Genomic DNA, 8,494 nt, shown 5'->3' with positions numbered 1-8,494 from the left:
GTGTCTAAGCACAGAGAGCGCGCGCGCTGCGCCCGCCCCTCCGTTTCGAGCTCTCGAGCCCGCTACGCGCGGCAATCAGAGCCCGGAGGCCATTCTGCCCCTGGCGACACATGCGAAAGCGTGGGAAGCGATTCCAGGTGCATCAGAATGGGTGCTAAGCACAGTAAAACACGGCTATACTCTGCAGTTCGCTCGCCGCCCTCCGCGCTTTCGAGCGCGTACCGAGACGAGAGTGAACAAGGAAGTAGCACACCTACTTCGTGCAGAAATAGCGTCACTTCTGTGCAAAGGGGCTATAGAACCGGTTCCCCCTTCTATGAGCGAGTCAGGCTTTTACAGCCGTTATTTTCTCGTTCCCAAGAAGGACGGAGCTCTCAGACCGATTTTGGATCTGAGATATTTGAACAAAGCTCTTATGAAAAGACCGTTCAAAATGCTCACGACCAGACAGATCCTCGCGCAAATTCGCCCGAGAGACTGGTCTATCTCCCTCGATCTGAAAGACGCATACTTCCAGATCCAGATAATACCCCGTCACAGGCCATTCTTGAGATTCGCCTTCGACGGCCAGGTTTATCAGTACACCGTCCTACCATTCGGCCTGTCTTTGGCACCTCGCACATTCACGAAGTGCATGGACACGGCTCTCGCTCCCCTGAGAGGGCAGGGTATGCGAATTTTGAATTATTTGGACGATTGGCTGATTCTAGCACAGTCAGAGGCCGAGCTCATCGCTCACAGAGCAGTGCTTCTCAGCCATTTGAACAGCCTGGGGCTCACGGTCAACTGGACCAAGAGCTCATTAGTGCCCAGTCAATCAACCTCGTTTCTGGGCTTGGAACTGGACACTGTGGCAATGACGGCCCGCTTGTCACCACAGCGCGCGCGCCGCATTCGACGCCTAGCCGCGTCCCTCCGGCCGGGCAGCATCGCTCCTCTCAAGGTTTTTCAGAGGATGCTGGGTTGTATGGCTTCAGCTGCCGCAGTGCTTCAGCTGGGTCTATTACATATGCGCCCGCTACAGCGCTGGCTGAATGCCCGAGTGCCTCGCAGAGGCTGGACCTCCGGCGGCATTCGAATCAGAGTGACTCAGAGCTGCGTTTCAGCACTGAAGCCCTGGTTAGCGGCCGACTGGTACCAGCAAGGGGTAACAATGGGAGCCATCTCACACCGCAAAGTTATCTCGACAGACGCTTCCACCTCAGGTTGGGGCGCTCTTTTCGAGGGCAAGCCGGTCTTTGGCCTGTGGTCAGACCAGGAGAAATGCCTCCACATAAATTGTTTGGAGATGATAGCGGTCGAGAACGCGCTCAAGCGCTTTCTCCCATTCATACGGGATCACCATGTACTAGTCCGTTCGGACAACATGTCTGTGGTGTCCTATGTGAACCGACAGGGCGGTGTCAGGTCCAGGAACCTGTGCAAACTGACAGAACGCCTTCTCGTGTGGGCTCACCGCTCGTTGCGCTCCCTGAGAGCAGCGCACGTGCCGGGCCACCTGAATGTCGGCCCAGACAGACTGTCCAGGAACATCATTCCCCCGGGAGAATGGTCCCTGCACCCTCAGACAGTCCAGATCCTCTGGCGCCTGTTCGGCAGAGCGGAAGTCGACCTCTTCGCGTCACAAGACAACGCGCACTGCCCGATATTCTTCTCAAAAAGCGAGGACGCGCTGTCCCAAGCCTGGCCCAGCCTCCCGCTTTACGCTTTCCCTCCCATCTCCCTGCTACCGCAGGTCCTAGCGAGAATCAGGGAAACGCACCACCCAGTGCTTCTTATAGCTCCTCGTTGGGAGAACCAAGTCTGGTACCCAGAGCTAGTGAGGCTGTCGCACTCACCCCCATGGCCGATCCCGCTGAGAAAGGATCTCCTCTCTCAAGCCGGAGGATCGATCTGGCATCCCCGTCCGGAGAGATGGTCTCTACATGCATGGGTGATCAACGGATACCCGTTGACCTGCCAGAAGGGGTATTGAACACGATCGCGCAGTCTAGAGCCCCCTCTACGAGGCGGCTCTATGTCTCTAAATGGTCTGTGTTCACTAAATGGTGCGCTACCAAGAGCTTGGATCCACAAGCATGTGGTGTCCCGCGGGTGCTCTCCTTCCTACAGGAGCTGTTGGATAAGGGCAGGTCCCCTTCCACGCTCAAAGTTTATGTGGCGGCTATCGCAGCGTTCGCTCAGACGACGCTCGGCTGCGCAATAGGAAGGAACGAGCTTATCATTCGTTTCCTCAGAGGAGCCAGACGGATGAATCCCCCGCGGCCCCCCTCGGTTCCTATTTGGGATCTGTCCTTGGTCCTGGAGGCCCTGAAGGCTTTTCCCTTTGAACCGCTTGAATCCGTGGATTCTAAGTATCTTTCGCTCAAAACCGTTTTTCTGATTGCTCTGTCATCAGTAAAACGTGTGGGGGATTTGCACGCGCTATCTGTTAGCCCTGCATGTCTTGAGTTCGGACCGAATGACTCGAAAGTCATCCTCAGACCGAGACACGGTTACATCCCCAAGGCGATTGGAACCCCCTTTAGGGCTCAAATCATCTCCCTTTCGGCTCTGCCAGCATCCGATAACGGAGACAGTGATAACCTCCTATGCCCTGTTAGGGCGTTGAGAGTTTACATCACGCGCTCCGCCGCTTTCAGGCGTTCCGAGCAGCTCTTCGTTTCTTTCGGCGGGCGCACCAAGGGTCTCGCCGCCTCGAAACAGAGCCTGTCCAGGTGGATTGTGGACGCGATTGCAGCAGCTTACGCCTCCAAACACCTGCAGTGTCCTTTGGGTATCAGAGCCCACTCCACTAGAGGCATGGCCTCTTCGTGGGCCTGGTCCAGCGGAATTTCTATTCACGATATTTGTATGGCGGCGGGCTGGGCCTCCCCATCGACATTCGTGAGGTTTTATAACCTAGAAGTTCCTGCCTTGCAGGCTAAACTGTTATCAATATGAATAAGCTGTACGCTCTGTCCAGTCACTTATGCGCAGACTACGCTTGCATACTGGTTATATTTCTGGTATGGCACCAGGGGAAGGAGAGTTTGGTGTTCAGACCGGCTGTGCCGTTCTATCCCTTATTTCCCTCTGCGCGCTGTGTATCGGTGTTGGCCCGCTCTGCTGGCCGCTTCTCTTACACTCTACCGCGCGAGGGCTTATTCTCCCCATAAATAGATTGCGCTCTGCTCTGTTTATTCTCCCTTATTCGTGCTAATGTATTATGTGGGCCCGCTCCGCCGGCCTCATTACTTACATGAATATGAATGGACCGGCTGTGCCGCTCTATCTATTCATAAAATGAAGTGTTTTTGTACATGTGTTGGCCCGTTTCATCTACCGGCCACCTGTTCCAGCGTTATGTTTTTCCCCGGTCTCCCTGGGATTCATATGCTGCATGCTCGGCGCGCACGGCGTTGACAAGGGGTTCCCGATGCGTAAGCTACTTACGCAATACGAGAGAATCTCTCGTAAGAGAACGTACTCGGTTACTATCGTAACCTCGGTTCTCTCTAGAAGAGGGAACGAGTATTGCGTAACCTGCCGTGTCGCGCCACGAGCTTTTGCGCTTCAGACTACGAAAACCAGATTCTCAGCCTGTGAGCCTTGCTTATATACACACTGGCCACACCCATCTTGACGGTTAGAGGGGTGTGGAGGGCGCGAAGCGCCCTCATTGGATGTGAAGTTACGCAGGGCTCACTGATAGGCTTAAGCAGTTGCCGCCAGGCAACCAATGAGCACGCTTGTTCAGCCTGCTATGGTTTGCTAGCTGCCGCACTGCGTTGACAATAAATACAAAATTAAGGATAATTTTTGGCTTCAGATCTCGAAGAAAGAAGACTTTCCCGATGCGTAAGCTACTTACGCAATACTCGTTCCCTCTTCTAGAGAGAACCGAGGTTACGATAGTAACCGAGTACGTTTTCTCCTGGGATTTGGTGGTGATCTGAGAGACTGATGTGCTATTTAGAAGTTCACAACAGAGCAGTTTACATATATATACAGTACTGTGCAAAAGTCTTAGGCATGTTAATACCCCCCCAAAAAATGGTTTTAAGTCAGTTATTTATATCTTTTGCTGTAGTGTCAGTAGGAAATATCACATTTCCAAACATTCTTTTTGCCATTAATTGTAATAATCCAGTGAGATTTGTGTATGCACAAGGAGTCTGACAACAGCCGGTATGATCTGATCTCACCATCATCGAGTCCGTCTGTGATTACATGAAGAAACAGAAGAAACTGAGACAGACTAAATCCAGAAGAACTGCGGGAACGTCTCCGAGATGCTTGAAGAAACCTTCCTGCAAAGCTACAGTACTGGGAGAAGCACTGGCACTCGTGTTAAAATGCTGGAAAGTGAGAATGCTTTCAAAAATAAAATCACAAATTGAATTTATTTATGATTTAACTTCTATTAACTAATGCAAATCAATATATGGTGTAACGATATATTGCGGGGGGGGGGGGGGGGGGGGGGGGGGGGTATTGCGTATTAACATGCCTAAGACTTTTGCACAGTACTGTATATATATATATATTTTATTTTTTCATTTATAAGTTAATTTAGTGCAATTGATTAGTTCCTAGTTTCAAATCAATGATGGAGCTGTTCCGTCATCGGAATAGTACGAAACTTGGTAAAGGTTTTGGCACTTGATATGTGAGCAACAACAACAAAAAAAAAAAAATCATGGCCATGATTCGAAAAGGTTAAATAGTCCTGAAAAATAGTCACACTTGAACTGTTCAAGGTCAAAACTGACCACATTGTATATGAATGGAGAGTGAATTTCATCTAGTGGAAGCGTTTGGTACTGCGCCCACAACAAAATCTCACTGAAAGCACATTTTATGAGATATCATATCATTTACATTTATGCATTTGGCAGACGCTTTTATCCAAAGCGACTTACATTGCATTTCAAGGTACACATTTTACATTCTTATCAGGTCTTATATCATTTGTTTAGATTCATGGCTTTGATTTTCTCCTATAGTTTTAGTGTAAAACATGTTTTGGAAAATGTTCAAATGTAAAAAAATAGTATTTGTATGCATTTTTCATAATAATAATCTTAATCATATATATATAAAAACATTTTGTTTCACTTTTTCACATTCAATTCATAATCTGCCGAGTTTCTTCCTTAAAAAGAGACCAAATGTAAGTGTTTGTGCTCTAAAGCATTTCAGTATTACTGCAGTTTAAGTGGGAAATTTCAGGTTCATGCTCAAAAAGTAGCGAACAGGGAAGAAATGGATCATAACTATTACATAAATATAACTTAGTACCATAAAATCTCCTAAAATACAAAATATTAAATAAACATTATCAACCTAAAATATAGTACATTAGTTTCATTGAAATAAAAGGTTGATTTGTAACGCGAGCAGAGGGTTAATGCTCTCTCCATCTGCAAGTCAGCTTGAAACCACTTTTGGTTACTTAAAAAATGAGTTATATAGATATAATGTGTTTAAGGGTTTAAAAAAAAAGCATGTTTTGTTCATAATAGTAATGATCAGATCCACATGTGTCCAACAGGTGCTAGCATTAGCAGCACTTACAGTATAACATACATTTCCTCATTTCTTTTCCTCGATCCATCACTCCAGACCCATCGAACAACCAGATGTGGATGTTAACTGTAGATGTAGGAACTCACGAAGACAGGAGACAAAAGAAGGGTTTTCACAAGCGCAGCATTTGTTTCTTATTTCCATCATGTCGGCCTGAGGTTGTGTGCTATCCTGTTAGCGATTGAGTTCAAGTGAGGTGAATACAGCAATGCAGATTAACTTAATTATCAGGCCTGTTTGCAATTACGCTACAAACGAGAGTTCCAGAGCTTTGATCCTGCGCACGACGTCTGAGCGCTTCAGGACGGACTAGAGGAACCGTCTGAACTCTCACTGCAACACGTTTCACTCGGATTTACTGGGAACAAAAGAATGGGATGGATGGCTCAGATGCTCCTTTTCATCAAGCCTTTTTTTTTTTTTTTTTTTTTTGATGGAACAGATTTGAAGTCAGAAGAAAAGTTGCTGGAAATTTGTTAAGTGACATTTATTGCGTGTTTTTCAATTCCCATTGTTTGTTATATTATCTATATACACTCTAAAAAATGCTGGGTTAAAAACAACCCAATTTGGGTTATTTGGCAACCCAGAGCTGGGTAAATATTGGACAGAACACATGCTGGGTTATTTTGACCCAGCAGGTTGGGTTTTATACATTAACCCATTTGCTGGGTTGTTTTTTAATCAGTGCTGGGTCAAACAACCCCATGTTACAGGTTATTCATTTTAGATCATAATAATAATAAAAATACTAATAACAAAAATTTAAAAATGAAATAATATTAATAACAATAACACTACTGTTTATAGATTCAATTAAAGTTCATTCCAGGAAATTAATATAATCATAAATACATTCATGTGTAGTCAACTGCAGCATAAAACTGTGCGTATAAACTGTATAAAATAGCTAAAGATTCTCTTCACACGAAGATACAATAAAAAAAGTTTTAATATATATCATTGCAATTCATTTAAATAAACATTCACTTAGTCCTGTGCAGCAAAAATGGGAGACACGTATAAACTCTGCGTATAAACTGTATAAAACACCTATAAATAAGTATTTTAGGTTTCACTTTATTTTAAGGTGTCATTGTTAGTGTAATTATGTAAGTACTGAGTAATATTAATTAACTATATGTACTTACTTATAGGGATAGGGTAGGATTAGGGTTTGGTTGAGGGTTAGTTGCATGTAATTATGCATAATTTATTGTTATTACTATGGTAAGTACATGTAACATAACAAGGACACTGTAAAATAAAGTGTTACCATATTTTATTAACATTTATTTCAATTTTATAATAATATTTGATTATTTCTTTAATACAAAACAAATATAAATTACATGTTATAATAATAAAAAAAATTATGTAATCAAGTTTTTAATGCTTCAACCAAGCTGAATTTATTGGTTCAAAAATACAGTAAAAACAAAACAAAAATTAAATGTGTTTTATGTGTGAATATATTTTAAGATGTAATTTATTCCTGTGATCAAAGCTGAATTTTCAGCATCATTACTCCAGTCTTCAGTGTCACATGATCCTTCACAAATCATTCTAATATGATGATTTGCTGCTCAAAAGTCATTTCTTATTATTATCAATGTTGAGAACAGCTTAATATATGTGTAGAAACTGATTTTCATGATTCTTTGATGAGTAGAAAGTGCAAAAGAACAAATATTTTGGGGCGGGATTCACAGAAATGTATCAAACATATCAACTCGAATGCCATATTTTCTTATCCCTGAAGTGCAAGCATCAGCAGCTCCAGCAGTGTGGCGGTACATTTTGCATATGCAAACAAAAAATGATCTCCAGAAAATGTAAAAAGTGTAGCTTGAGCGAAACAGTTAGTCTCCTACCAGAACATTAATTAATTAATCTCATAAAGTGCATTAGTCTGCCGTCCATTTATTAATGTAAATATGTATGAGCGGATGAATTATGAAGGATGCTAATGCATGGTTTTGTGTTTGGAGCACTCGGTGTCCCTGTCTGTGTGATGTACAGTCCATCAGAGAGCTCTCGGGGGGAGGTTCACATGTGAGCGACTCTCTGAAGGCTTCGCCACAGCGCTGACCCGAGAGAAACAGAGTCTATCATGGAGCTTTTGAGTTTCTTCGATTGCTGTCGGGCTGTCACTCATGCTTCAGCTTTAGGGGCGGCGCTAGGGCCGGGCTAAGGGGGTTTAAGCCCCGAATATTTTGTTACCTTGTCTTTCTCATAGAGCAAAACAATTAAAGGATTAGTTCACCCCAAAATGAAAATTTCCTAATAATTTACTCACCCCAATGCCATCCAAGATATCCATGTCTTTCTTTCCTCAGTGGGAGAGAAATTATGTTTTTTGAGGAAAACATTTCTGGATTTTTCTTCTAACAATGGACTTCATTGGTAACCATAGTTTTTAAGTCCAAATCAATGCAGTTTCAAAAGTCTTTGAAGTGTTTAAACGGGCTGTACGCGATCACAGCTGAAGAAGAGGTTGTAATCTAGCGAAACGATAGGTCATTTTTCAAAAAAATATTTTCAGTTTTGTACCAGACCGCACACATACGTACATATATAGTGCGAGACGAGAGATGTAGTTCATTGAGCGATTTTCACATAAAACTAAATGTTACTCTTCTGTTTTATGACAAACTGCGACTTTCTTGACTTTCATAATTATCTTTTAAATTGACAAACATCATATGTGTAATTCAGGGCACAGTTCAGACAGAATCAAAAGATAAGCTGTCTCTCGCCATTGACTACCATACATATTTTTTCCGAAATAAATAAGGTCCCATGAGCCGGAAGCGGAGGGGGAGAGACCTAGGCTTTCTATATCCACTGACCTAGAACCGGCCCTGCAATGTAAGCAATGTAAAAAATTAAGATTTTGAACAACTCACTGTGTTTCCGTCCG

Source organism: Leuciscus leuciscus (assembly GCF_965113295.1).
Source record: "Leuciscus leuciscus genome assembly, chromosome: 4".
Lineage (NCBI taxonomy): Eukaryota > Metazoa > Chordata > Actinopteri > Cypriniformes > Leuciscidae > Leuciscus > Leuciscus leuciscus.
This window is presented reverse-complemented; position numbering follows the sequence as displayed.